A 13448-nucleotide genomic window follows, 5' to 3' on the forward strand; every position below is an offset into this window, starting at 1 on the left:
CGACAAATGGGTCCTGTCTATCGTCAATCAGGGTTACCGACTGAATTTTTTAACCACACCTTCCCATTCCCACATTGTCAACTCGCCCATTCCGCAATCTCACCGTCAATGGGTCCAGGAAGAAATCGCCCGCCTTCTCCGAATCAGAGCAATAGAAGCGGTGCAGGCCACACAAATCAACACAGGTTTCTATTCCAGGCTGTTCGTCATTCCAAAGAGACAAGGGGGTCTTCGGGCGATCCTCGATTTACGTCCCCTCAACTCTTACATCACAGTCGAAAAATTTCGGATGACAACGCTGCAGATAATCCTTCCATTGTTGGAGCAAAAGGCCTGGTTGGTTTCCCTGGATCTCCAAGACGCCTATCTGCACATTCCTATCCATCGCTCATACAGAAGGTACCTACGTTTCAAGGTACAATCACGCCATTTTCAATATCGAGTCCTGCCCTTCGGTCTTTCCTCATCTCCAAGGGTGTTCACGAAATGCGTCATCACAATCGTCTCATACCTGCGACAGAAAGGGATAGCAGTTTTTCCATATTTAGACGATTGGCTAATTTCTGCACCGTCAGTCCAGGAGACTGTTCGGGCTCTTCAGGACACAATTTCGGTGCTGCAAAAACTGGGTTTCCTAGTCAACTACAAGAAGTCCCAGCTTCAGCCAGTACAATCCCTTCAATTTATAGGGGCAGTACTAGCTACGCCACGGGCCCTCGCCTACTTACCTTTGGACAGGGCTCAACACATCCGGTCCCTCATCATTCATCTAAGGTCCCGCACCTGCACCACAGTTCGCACAGTATTAGTGCTACTGGGGCATATGGCAGCAACCATACCAGTAGTGTTTCTAGCCAGGCTGCATATGCGGCACCTACAGTGGCATTTGAAGACTTACTGGATTCAAGCACATCAACCGCTGTCAGTAGTCATACCACTTCCTGTGCCAGCATGTTGCCCCGCACACGGAAGATCAGGGAGCTCAAATTACGAGAAGTATCTGAGCTGCAGCAGCCCACGAGTTCCCTATCACGGGGGAAGAAGGCACAGCAAAAACGAAAGCACACCGACAGAGAACAATCTCTAGAGAGAGCCCTCCCCCCGCTTCTGCAGCACCTTACCTCCGAGACTCGGCCACCACAAATCACTGCCACAGTTGTCGGTGCCGAGTCCCCGAGCAGTAGCATTTCCCCTCCAAGGCACAGAAAGCACAAGGAACCGAGGGTGCACACCGACCCCTCCCCTTCTGCTTCTCATCGACACCGACACTCTAGGCATCGACGGAGTTCTTCCTCCTCTCGTCGACACCCAGCCTCTTCCCATCGGCACCGATGTCATGGCTCCTCCCATTCTCAGCATGGCTCCACCCATTCCCAGTACAGTCACCAGCATAACTCCTCCCACTCTTCTGTGCAGCGTTCTTGCTCCTCACCTTCACAGCTAGGATCTGCCTGTCAGATTTCAGCACCAGTTTTTCAAGAATTAACAGACACAGCACCATTAAAATCTGCAAGTCAGTTTTCTGCACCAGCATCTCTGGAGGTGATTAGCAATATTTCAAAGGCACTTCCTGGTCTTTCTCCACAAGTGCCTATAGATACACTGCCCCAATCCAGCGCTCCACAGGGCTCGGCAGCTGGCATACTTGAGGGGCACAAAACAACTCTCTCTTTTCAGCCATCTGTCAGCAACCGTGAATTCCTTCATCTCCTCCACAACTTTCTGCAGCAAAATCAGCCCAAACAGCCACAAGTTACCCTCCCGGCTGTGGAGGTTGCGGCTCAGTTTACACATAAGCGCACAAAATCTGTAAACCGACCCTCTCAGTTATTTCTGTCTTTGAGGTCTACTCCTCCGAAACCAGTTACCAAGGGTACCTTGTCGCAGTGGATTGCAAAATGCATTACTTTATGCTATCAGTTAGCCAACTCTCCTCATTCAGGAGTGACTACCGAAGTTCCACGGGTCACGGCCCACCATCTGAGAGCCATGGCTGCAACTATGGCTCATTTACAAAGGACACCACTGCAGGACATTTGTAAAGCAGCAACTTGGGCTACGACTCATACTTTTGCAAAGCATTACTGCATTGACACTGCCTCATCAGCCGAATCAACTTTTGGTCAGGCAGTGTTATCTTCCAGCGTGTGAAGCGTCAACTACCTCCTCCTCCTTCCACAGGTACCAGTTCTAAGTTTTTTTTTTCAATTTTCAATTTGTTAATGTATGAAACTGCTACCTGTGTAGCTTGGGAGTCTTCTGTTGTGGGGCTGCAAGATGCATTCTGTCCATGGAGAAATATAAGTTGCTTACCTGTAACGGTAGTTCTCCTTGGACAGATCATCTTGCAGCCACACAAGCCCGCCCTACCCTCCCTACAGTTGACGATAGCTATTGTAAGAAACTGTCAGGGGCACGGGACACCTGGTATTTATAGGGTGTAGTGGAGCGTGGCTAGCACGAGCATATTCGTTGTTAAGTTATTTTATTTAAAAAATGCTTGTGAGAGTTCCGGGACTGTGACGTCAGGGGAGAGTCACTTCTGTTGTGTGGCTGCAAGATGATCTGTCCAAGGAGAACTACCGTTACAGGTAAGCAACCACACAAGAATGTTGAAGGTGCATTCTATTAAATAGGATTGGTCAGTTCCTTGCAGCACAGCCAGAGCTCAGCGTCCTGCACAGTAACGCTCAGACACCAGAGAGAGGGAGGGGGAGGTATCTCTGTCACACACACTCTCTCACTCACTCTCACACTGTATCACATTCACTATGTTTCACACAGTCACTCACACACTCTCTTGGTCTCATACAGTCTCACAGAGAGTCTGTGTCTCTCACACACACTGTATTCTGTGTGAAACACACACACTCTCTCTCTCACTGTCTCTCACATAAACACTTGCACACACACACACACTCTCTCTCTCTCACAGACATACTTGCACCCAGCCTCACTCTCTCACACAGTCACTCTCACATACACTCTCTCAAACATACGCACTTCCAGGAAAACCTTGCTAGCGCCCGTTTCATTTGTGTCAGAAACGGGCTTTTTTTTTTTTTTTTTTTACTAGTTTCTAATTATCTTTTGCTATTGTTTTCAATAGCGTTTGCTATTGTTTTGGGTGAACTAGAGAGGCGGCAATCTCCGCCTACTGGCTTCAACCCATATAATGGTCTAGATAAGACTTGCACCCACCGTCTCCTGTTCTCAAGCTAACCTCCTTGGCCCCAACGCCATCACTAGTGACTTACCCACCTACACCTCCCTAACACAAAGATAACAAATCACACACTGCCCTCACACTCTCATACACCGAGCACTGTTCCTCACACGGATTCGGTGGCGAGGGGGCGGTCTCCACTCGTCGTGCTCTGATAGCTCTCTTTCTCTTTTTTCCGCTCTCCTCCCTGTCCGCGATCCAGCACCAATTCCCCATCAAATTCATACCTAAGGTTGCCCACCAGCAATCGTACAGCTTTACTCTCCAATGCCCCGTCCCCTATGGCACAAGTTCTCTCTCCCTCTGCATTCCGCCCTCCTGCGACGCTCCGTCCTGTTTCCGGTAAGATAGAACGTCACTAACGCCAGAGAAGACTCGGAGGTTAGTGCGGAGTCCAGGAGGTAAAACAGGGGACGGGATGACGTCAAAAGTTGAAGCCACATAGGCTAATCTCTGCCCCCCCCCCCCCCCCCCGCAGCCGGCATTCAAGTACCCTCAAAACAAAACAAACGTACAAGCTGCTGCATCCATGTTGTCGTTCGTTATGCTGGTAGTATTTTTATTTGATCCCACTTATATTTTCAACACATGCCAGCTTGTGCAGCATATGGTTGTACACAGAGGAAGTATAATAACGAAATAACTTTTCATAGGTACAGTAGGTATTTGTTATATATATTAATCAGTGTGTAATTTGGAGGGGCTGTTTATAAAGCACATGTTATATTCGTGCAGAGATTTTTTTTTCTTTCTGGTAATGAAACAGGCCCTCGGCTAGTAAATCAGGAGACAAGAGGCAAATAATTCCGAAAACAGGACACCTTTATTGCTAGCAATGGACAGTACCGAGTTTAGTCTCAGGACACAGCCTCCTGAGCGTCATCTGACATTCGGTCTTATACAAATTAGTGATCATGCGCATAAAACACATCACACGTCACACATACACATGCGCAGTACATGCACATGCGCAATACATTAGTAGTTCTGTAGTTCTCACAGAGAAAAGATACGTCAGTTTCATAGCTTTCATAGAAATTGTTACTTTGCAAGAAAATGTAACTTATTGCAGTGTTTCAGCACCTTCACACAATACAGCCTCTATGCGTAGATCACGAGACTGCATTGGCAGAACCTGCTGCCTCTGGAAATTGCTGACCACTGAAACTTGTTATCTGAATACTGGTTAACGAATAAGTACTGCTAGTAAAAAGGTAAACCACTCCAAACTACACACATTTAGTATGCTCGTTATAAACCTGAGGTATTGGCATAAGGCAAAAGTGCAAATATGAATACAAGGTTCAGATAGAAAATCCCATTAGTGCAATAGTGACAAGTGCAAAAGTCCAAAGTCCAATAATTGTCACATGTGGGACATGCCACAAACAGGGTAAAAGTTCATAAGTAATCTTGGCAGTCCAGTAGTTGCTACATTCCAGTTGTCCACTCCTACAATTCCCCCCTTTTGATACTTGAACATCCGGTCCGGTGGAGAGTATCACCTCCAAGCCTGAAAATGAAGAGAAAAACAAGGAAAATTAGCACAAGTAAACAGTGAGAGGGCCCTAGGTCCTTGCGCAACCGTTGGGTGCTTCACCGGGGTTGAGACGGGGGGTCCCTAGTGGTGTCCCCCCCCTTTGTAGCCGGACTTTGCTGTCACAAGGAGGGCGGCCCATCAGCCTCAAGAAAAGGGGAGTCAGCTTCATTATCATCAGCATCGGATTGCGAGATGGGGGAATACCGCTGTAGGGCCATGATCTGGGCTGCTGCACGCCAATCAGCAATGGTTTCTATGGTGGACCGGAGGCACCTGAGAACAAAGGGTAGAGACAAGGGTATTAATAAACAGGATAATAAAAACAGGCCCCCCATAACAAAGAAGCCTTTAAAGCTCCCTGAGGTAGGTAGTAAATCGGTGAGAGAGGAAGTCCAATCCCAGGCGCTGTTCCAGGTCTGGACTGGAACATGGGCCAACTTCACCATTCGGTCAGTAATGTCTCTAATAACGTGACTTTGGTCGTCAATCTGCAGACAGCAGTTAGTAAGATTGAATTTACCGCACACCCCGCCCTCCTGGGCCAATAAATAATCAAGGGCGAGGCGGTTCTGATAAACTGCAGTTATCAGCTTAGTGTTTTGCCGGGCCAAGACATTAAGCGCTAGGGCTGAGTCATTCGTGAGTATTTCCAGTACTGCCTGCAGGCGAATGATGCGATTAAGCATATAGATAGGGGTACGGTATCCATACGTGCCATCTTCAGCCCAGGTGGCCGGGCCATAATAATGAATTATGCGTTCCGGGGGCCACTCATTGTCCTTCCAATCCCCGATTTTAACCTTGGTGCCCCGGGTGGACCGTTTCCTCATGCTTCCAGGTCCTTGTTCCATGTAGAGAGGTATACCAAGCGTCTCGCCTACTCGAAGGGGCAGAAGGAAGAAACTAGGTCGGACGGTGCCTGGGAGACAGGTGCCAAACCAGCGGACCGGGAGCTGTTCGTAGGCCCTATGGCCGCAAATATAATAGTATCCTTCCGGGGCTACCCATTTAAGGGAGGCATTTCCCCCGTGTGTCCATGTTGTGTTCAGAGTAGGTTCGGTCCAAATGGGCATCGGGACAGGCAGGCCGTCCGTTTGCCACCAAGTGGTTCGGCTGCCATTAAACTGAAGGACCCCCGTGCAAGCTGAGTCCCCAACAGGGACAGAGTATCGTTTTGAGGGGGCCCGGCTAACACAGAGAGTACTGATGATGTTAGTCCTCAGTGCCCATTCATACGGGCGCGGACGTTGGGGAAAAGTAATGTTAGTGGTATTTAGGGCATCCCACATATGCTGGTGAACTTCCTTCGCTTCCCAGGGCCATTGCTCACCCATATCAGTGCCCCCACAGACGAAACAGTTAGCAATTCCAAGGGAGAGGGCAATGTTCTCGGCCAAATTAAGAAACATGTTTCGAGCTTCAGGGGAAATAGGAAACTTAACAGCCGCTTCCTCCGCGCGAGCGATTTCATCGAATACCTCCTGGAATCCAACTACTGTGGTCTGATAGTGTGTGGGGGCCTTTTCCTCAAGGCTCTGGCTGATAGTGATATAGGTAATAGGATCCATTCCGGCCCCGTCGATGCCAAGACCCCAAGTTTGTTTCCAGGGGGTCCTGGATCCTCTGAGGGGCCATTCAAGGAGCACAGTGTTCCCTGAACCCCGACGGAATTCACCCAGACCGGCGTATCCGGAGTATCCGCCTCCTGTGTAGGCACACACTCGCTCCCATCCCGAGGCCCGGGTATCAGCCCCACATGGTATCCACGCCCAAGGGGAACCATATCTCCAATCTAACGTTAGGGAACAGATATACTTGTGGTCATTTGCATAGGCCTTTCGCCAGCTTTGACTACCGCACTTGTGAGACAAAGGATGTTTGTCCATGGCAGCACAAACATCAAAGGTGAGAGTGGCAATAGCTTGTGTATCGGCGACAAGGACTCGGGTGGAGGTAACGTAATATAAGGTGCCATCTCCCTGAACCCCGGTGGAAGACGTAATGATCCGTCCTCTATATGCTTGCCCCGGGTACTGAGGAAGACCCACACTCAGGGTAACATTGTAGTATCTAGGGGCTGAGGGAGAATGGCAGACCGTGTGGTTCTTGCTCTTAAGGCACTTATGGAGCTGTTGGGGTCCAACCGGGGTAATAATGACACAAACAGGAAGAGGACGACAATCTTTCTCCGGGGGCTGTGATTGGTGAATGAGGGTGGTGACTAAGTGATACCCCCCCTCTATGCGGTGACGTACTAAGCGTAAGCACTCAGTACAGTTCAGACTAAGGGCAGCCGGAGCCCCCGGAGCAGGGCAAAGGTAAAGAAAGAGGAGTAGTAGTTTGAATCTCATGGCCGATGGATGAAGTATCCAAGCTTCTGCAATAAGTAGATGAGGAGACTTAAGATGATAGCTCCAATAAACAGTGAACCAAAGACGCAATGGGTCCAAGCGCTAGGCGTCTGAGTAGGCATGGATCTGGTTCACTTCCTCTTCAGGGTTAATCGCAGGGGAGCATCTGGATGACTGTGAGCTGTCCAGGCTGGGGGTGGGCCGTCGGTAGGCGCAGCTGGCTTCAGCCTGGTCCAATGGATCCACACAGGGCTCCCTGCAATTTTAACAGCGGTTGGGGTGGTTAGGAGAACAAGAGAGGGGCCCTTCCACTTAGGCTTTAAACAGTCAGATTCGTCCCATTCCTTTACCCACACCTCATCTCCTACCTGAAATTGGTGTGTCGGGCTAGTGAGGACTAGGGGCCCAACACACTCGGTGTATTGCTGGATGTCCTGCACTACTTTATGTAAAGCCCTAAGCTGTTTTACTAAGGAACTCTCACCCTGTATCTCTAGGGAGTCGGGGAAGGAAGGCAGTGGTGGTGGCCTGGCATACAGCATCTCATAAGGGGTGAGACCTGTAGCTTTCGGAGTGCACCTTAGGTGTAGCAAGGCCAATGGGAGCAAGTCGGGCCATTTGGCTTTAGCTTCTTGACATAGCTTGGCAAGCTGATTCTTCAGAGATCGATTGGCTCTCTCCACTGCCCCGCTGCTCTGGGGTCTCCAGGCGCAATGTAGCTTCCAATCGAGGCCCAGCCTAGTACTGAGTTGCTGGGTCACTTCACTGGCAAATGCAGGTCCATTGTCAGAGTTAATCTGTTTGGGGAGCCCATATCGAGGCAAAATGTGGTAAATGAGTAAGGAAGTAACTTCTTTAGCCATCTCCGTCCTGGTGGGTACAGCCTCAATCCATCCAGTATATGTACATACTGCCACCAAGAGAGCTTTATAGCCCCGGGCTGGGGGCATGTGCGTGAAATCAATCTGGCAGATGTGGAATGGGCTGATGCCCCGGAGGATATGCCCAGGGGCAGGACCTGATCCTGTCCGAGGATTGTTCCGGGCACAAGTTGTACATTGGCTGGAAGCATTTTTGGTCCAGAGGGACAATTTGTTAATATAATAGGTTTTTCCCAGTAGGCGACCCAAGGCATCTCTCCCTAAGTGAGTACTATTGTGGGCTTCTTTAACTACTGTCCAGGCCAGAGCTTCAGGTATCCATATCCGGCCATCTTGTAAGAGCCACCATCCATTTCGTGATTCCAGGCAACTATGTCGGCCACCAACAGGTCGTCTACATACTGGACGACAGGCCCATACTCGTCCTGGTAGATCTTCAAGTCCTGGGCAAGTTGGTCACCGAAGAGGGTAGGTGAATTCTTGAACCCCTGGGGAAGTCGGGTCCAGGTGAATTGCTGCTTACTTCCAGTCTGCAAGTCTTCCCACGTGAAGGCAAACAACTGCTGACTATCGGCCGCAAGGGGAATGGAGAAGAAAGCATCCTTCAGGTCTATGACACTATACCACTTGGTTTGGGCTGGCACTTGAGCTAAAATGGAGTATGGAGTAAGGGCAACTATGTCGGCCACCTGGTTGTTGACCTTCCTCAGGTCCTGGACAGGTCTGTATTCCGATGTTCCTGGCTTCTTAACGGGCAACAGTGGGGTGTTCCAAGCAGATCTGGTAGATTTAAGGACCCCTTGTTGAAGGAGTTTCTGTAGATGCGTTTGCATGCTATGCCGGGCTGCATAGGGGATGTGGTATTGTCCTTGGTTGACAATCTGGGCATTTGGTTTGAGTTCGACCCAGATAGGGATAGCGTTGACTGCAAGTCCCCCAGGGTTCACTTCAGCCCATACGCCGGGCACTCCAGCCATTAGAGTTCTTCTCTTCTGTGCGAAAGGGGTGTCCTGGGAATATTGGCAGTCGTCGGGGGTCGTGAGAAGGGGGGCGTGTAATCTCCATTCTTCTCGGACAGGGCAAATGAGCGTCACTGGTCGGCCTTCAAACTGGGCTTCCACTTCACCCGTGGGCTTGAATCTTAGAGTGGCTTGGAGTTTGCACAGCAGGTCCCGACCAATCAGGGGGATTGGACATTCAGGGATATGTATAAACTGATGGGACACCATCGTGCCTCCGATTTGAACGTGGCATTCCTTCAAGAGCGGGGCTGTGAGGGACTTCCCTGAAGCTCCTACGATCGGTATTGTTTGCTTCGTAGGAGGAGCAATGGCTGTGGTGATGACAGATCTCTGGGCCCCGGTGTCTAATAGGGCCCTCATTAGTTGCGTCCCCACTCGAATTTCCACCAGAGGGTCAGTGGGGCCGCTGCCCTCCCGGCCTCTTCATACAGAATAGCCCTGAGCCGCATCTAGGGCCAATTGCCATTCTTGAGGTTCTATATGTCCTCGGCCCCGACCCCAGCCTCGACCTCTGCCTCGGCCTCGGCCTCGCTGTTCTTGCCCAGGGTTCCTCAGCTGATCGTCATCCACCCCCTCCTGGCTCTGGTCCCGCGGCTTTTCCGGGCACTCCGCCCACCAGTGTCCTTCTTGTCGGCAATTGGCGCACTGGTTCCGTCCAAGTGATCCTCTCCCCCTTCGGCCTCGTCCCCTTCCTCGTGGTCTGGATCCCAATCGCTCTTCCAGAACAGCAGCCAATACATCTGCATTTTCATGCATCCGTCTGCTTGCTTCCTTGCGAGCCTCAGATTTCTCTTTCTGCTCACGGTATTCGAACACCCGATCAGCTATAGCCTTCAGCTGGCTTATGCTCATTCCTTCAAATCCTTCTGTCTTCTGGAGTTTCTTTCTGATGTCTGGTGCCGCCTGACTAACAAAGCTCATGACCACTGTGGGGATATTCTTTGGATCTTCGGGATTTATGGGACTATGTCTTCTGTATGCTTCCATTAAACGTTCAAGGAAATCCCCTGGGCTCTCATTTTTCTGTTGGACGACATTATGGATTTTTCCCATATTGGTGATTTTCTGCTTTCCCTTCTTTAGGGCGGTTAGGTAGGCCTGCTGGTATTGACGAGTGCGGTTTTGACCGTCCTCGGTCCGGTAATCCCAATCAGGACGTGCAGTGGGCACCTCTCTTCTTAAGCGGTCTTCTACCTGCGCTTCATCCGGGTGAGCTCGTCTGACGGCTTCTTCCATATTCTGTTGTAGCAATCGGCGCTCTTCTGTGGTTAGAATATGGGCACTCAGTTGCCGGAGATCCCCCCAGGTTGGATTGTAGCTATATATTATGCCCTCTACTAGTTCTACAAGCTGTTCAGGTTTCTGTTCATAAGAAGGTCCATGTACCTTCCAGTTATACAAATCAGCACTGGAAAATGGAACGTGCATATAAACCGTTGACTCAATGGGCTGGCCTTCCGGAGTGGGAGTGTACGTGGTTGATTGTCGAATAGGAAACAGGTCAGCAACCTCCGCTTGCTGATTTGGAGGAAGGGTGCTTATCGGACTTGATTGGGGAAAGCGGGTGATCGGTTTGGTAACCCTCTGGCTCTTACGGGATGTCCCGGGCACTGCCGCCTCGGAAGAGTCTTCGGCCTCCGATTCCGAGGCGGAGGCTTCGGCGTTACCCGGGTCCTCCGCCAGTCTCGCGGGGTTAGGATATACAGGGCTGTAAGGAGGGGGCGCAGGTTCATGTTCCTCCTCGTAGGCCTCTCCCGTACTGAGAATGGGGGCCATTGGGGTTTGGGAGCCCTGCGCTTTCCCTCGAATTCTTCTCTGTCCTGGGAAGGGGGTGTTGGTAGCACGGGGCGGGGCCTCTATGTTGGTAGCAGGGGGCGTGGCCGCAGTACCAGTGGCATTTTGTATGACCTTCGCAACGGCAACAGTTGCCGGGGATTGGGGGGCGAAGGTACGGGGCGTGGTTTGAGCTTTAAACTTAATTTTGCGTCCCTTCCGTTGGCTTATTACCATTAGGGCGGCCTTTTCCACCTGATTCTGAGCCCAGGCCGGCGGGTTCCGGACTACATTAAGCCACCCTTCCACATATGGGATGTCCCCGGGGCAGCCTGGGTTCCCTTCAACTATAACCACATCCATAACTGCGGCCACTTTCTCGTAGTCGAATGACCCCACCGCGGGCCAGTCAACAAATCTCCCTAAGCTGGGCCACATAAACTGACATCGCTGTATCATGCCGGCTCTGCTACATTGTTCTTGGTCAAACACTTCGCTAAAGTGTTCCGTCATTAAGTCTAACGGAGTAGACTCACCCCCGCCCATCCCTAACCTGAGTGCCAAAGGATAGGAAACAGACAAAGAGGGAAAGGGGTGGTGGAGGAGTAAGGGGTCTCGTTCCACCAGACACAAAAGGGTCAGCAACCGGCCTGACTGGAATGCGGTCGCCCGATCCGAAACTGCAGGCCCAATCACTCAACTTTCATACGCCACAAGAAACCCTCCCAATCGGTTTCTCCGCAATGCCTAGTGGGTTTCGGGACCTAGTCCGTATTAGCCACTGGCCAAGAGGATGATCAAGCCTCTTCTTTGACCCTTTACCAGATCGGCCTCTACCCAGAGTATACTCGCCTGTCCGTCGTCGTCGTCTCGGTCCAGGCCCGTCGACGGTCTTTTCTCCAGAATCGAAGGAAAGGTGTCCTGCCGGAATCACACAGCCCCACCGCCAGTCAGCCGGCGTCTATCAGCCCTCCCTCGGGAGATGGACGCTGAAATCAGCGGTGGCCACTCACCACCGTCTCGGGGGGGGGGGGGGGGCAGATCACCCCGACCCGACTGCGGCGGAGGAGGGGAAAGAATATAATCCGTTTCCCTGTTGTACTCCTGGCTGGCTCGCCAATGAAACAGGCCCTCGGCTAGTAAATCAGGAGACAAGAGGCAAATAATTCCGAAAACAGGACACCTTTATTGCTAGCAATGGACAGTACCGAGTTTAGTCTCAGGACACTGCCTCCTGAGCGTCATCTGACATTCGGTCTTATACAAATTAGTGATCATGCGCATAAAACACATCACACGTCACACATACACATGCGCAGTACATGCACATGCGCAATACATTAGTAGTTCTGTAGTTCTCACAGAGAAAAGATACGTCAGTTTCATAGCTTTCATAGAAATTGTTACTTTGCAAGAAAATGTAACTTATTGCAGTGTTTCAGCACCTTCACACAATACAGCCTCTATGCGTAGATCACGAGACTGCATTGGCAGAACCTGCTGCCTCTGGAAATTGCTGACCACTGAAACTTGTTATCTGAATACTGGTTAACGAATAAGTACTGCTAGTAAAAAGGTAAACCACTCCAAACTACACACATTTAGTATGCTCGTTATAAACCTGAGGTATTGGCATAAGGCAAAAGTGCAAATATGAATACAAGGTTCAGATAGAAAATCCCATTAGTGCAATAGTGACAAGTGCAAAAGTCCAAAGTCCAATAATTGTCACATGTGGAACATGCCACAAACAGGGTAAAAGTTCATAAGTAATCTTGGCAGTCCAGTAGTTGCTACATTCCAGTTGTCCACTCCTACAGTAAAGGGCCACTAAAACAGACATCATGTTATGAAAATCAGGTGCTCAAATTCATTATTTCTATTTGTCTATTTTCATATTTTATTTATATTTATTAGGATTTATTTACCGCCTTTTTGAAGGAATTCACTCAAGGCGGTGTACAGTAAGAATAGATCAAACATGAGCAATAGACAATTGCAGCAGTAAAAATATTCAAAAACAATACAAAGTATGGCATGGTATACTATTTACAATGTCAACACAACACGTTAACATTATAATTGATAGTGAAGGGTAAAGCAAAGATGTAACATATAGATAGGTAAGAAAGTATGAAGAGTTAGCAAGTAAGGTGTTTGATTTAAAAAAAAAAAGTTGTACATGAGGTCAGAGAGATGGTTAAATATTATCTCAGCTAGTTATGACATATCCCACATCAAACATGAATTAGGTTGAAACCTGGTAGCATTTAAAATCTTTTTTTTTCCCTGTGCCTAGATCAAAAGAAAAAGATGGCATGTGGGAACTTGCTCCTTTTGTTTTGTGGATTGCAGTGGTATGTTATAAAAATGCACTTGATATTTTTTATTACTACTATTTAAAAGACAGACATTGAATAATGAGGGCAGAGTTACCTTCATGCAGAAGTCCAGAGCCAGTCTAAATGTGCCAACATTGTCCAGTTCAGCACACTGGGGCCCTTTTACAAAATTAGACTTCTGCCAGGCTATCATGCCCCCTGGCGGTAACTTCAGATTTGCTACGCGCCCATAACGTCTGGATTATTTATTTCCTTGCATGCGTTGCCTTTCTGGCGGTAATCAGCAGTTGGTGCTCGCCGACCACTGCGCATG

At 49.6% G+C, this 13448-nt stretch overlaps 1 protein-coding gene across 1 annotated transcript in view; it reads right to left on the bottom strand.

The window, feature by feature from the left end:
* CIZ1 (CDKN1A interacting zinc finger protein 1) overlaps positions 1-3574 on the bottom strand; it is a 100947-nt gene extending 97373 nt beyond the window's left edge. The window contains exon 1 of the mRNA XM_030207927.1: positions 3454-3574. The gene's annotated coding sequence lies outside the window, so the exon portion shown is untranslated. The remainder of the gene's footprint in view (positions 1-3453) is intronic.
* Between the last annotated feature and the right edge of the window lie 9874 nt (positions 3575-13448).

Source organism: Microcaecilia unicolor, chromosome 6 (genome assembly GCF_901765095.1).
Source record: "Microcaecilia unicolor chromosome 6, aMicUni1.1, whole genome shotgun sequence".
Classification (NCBI taxonomy): Eukaryota; Metazoa; Chordata; class Amphibia; order Gymnophiona; family Siphonopidae; genus Microcaecilia; species Microcaecilia unicolor.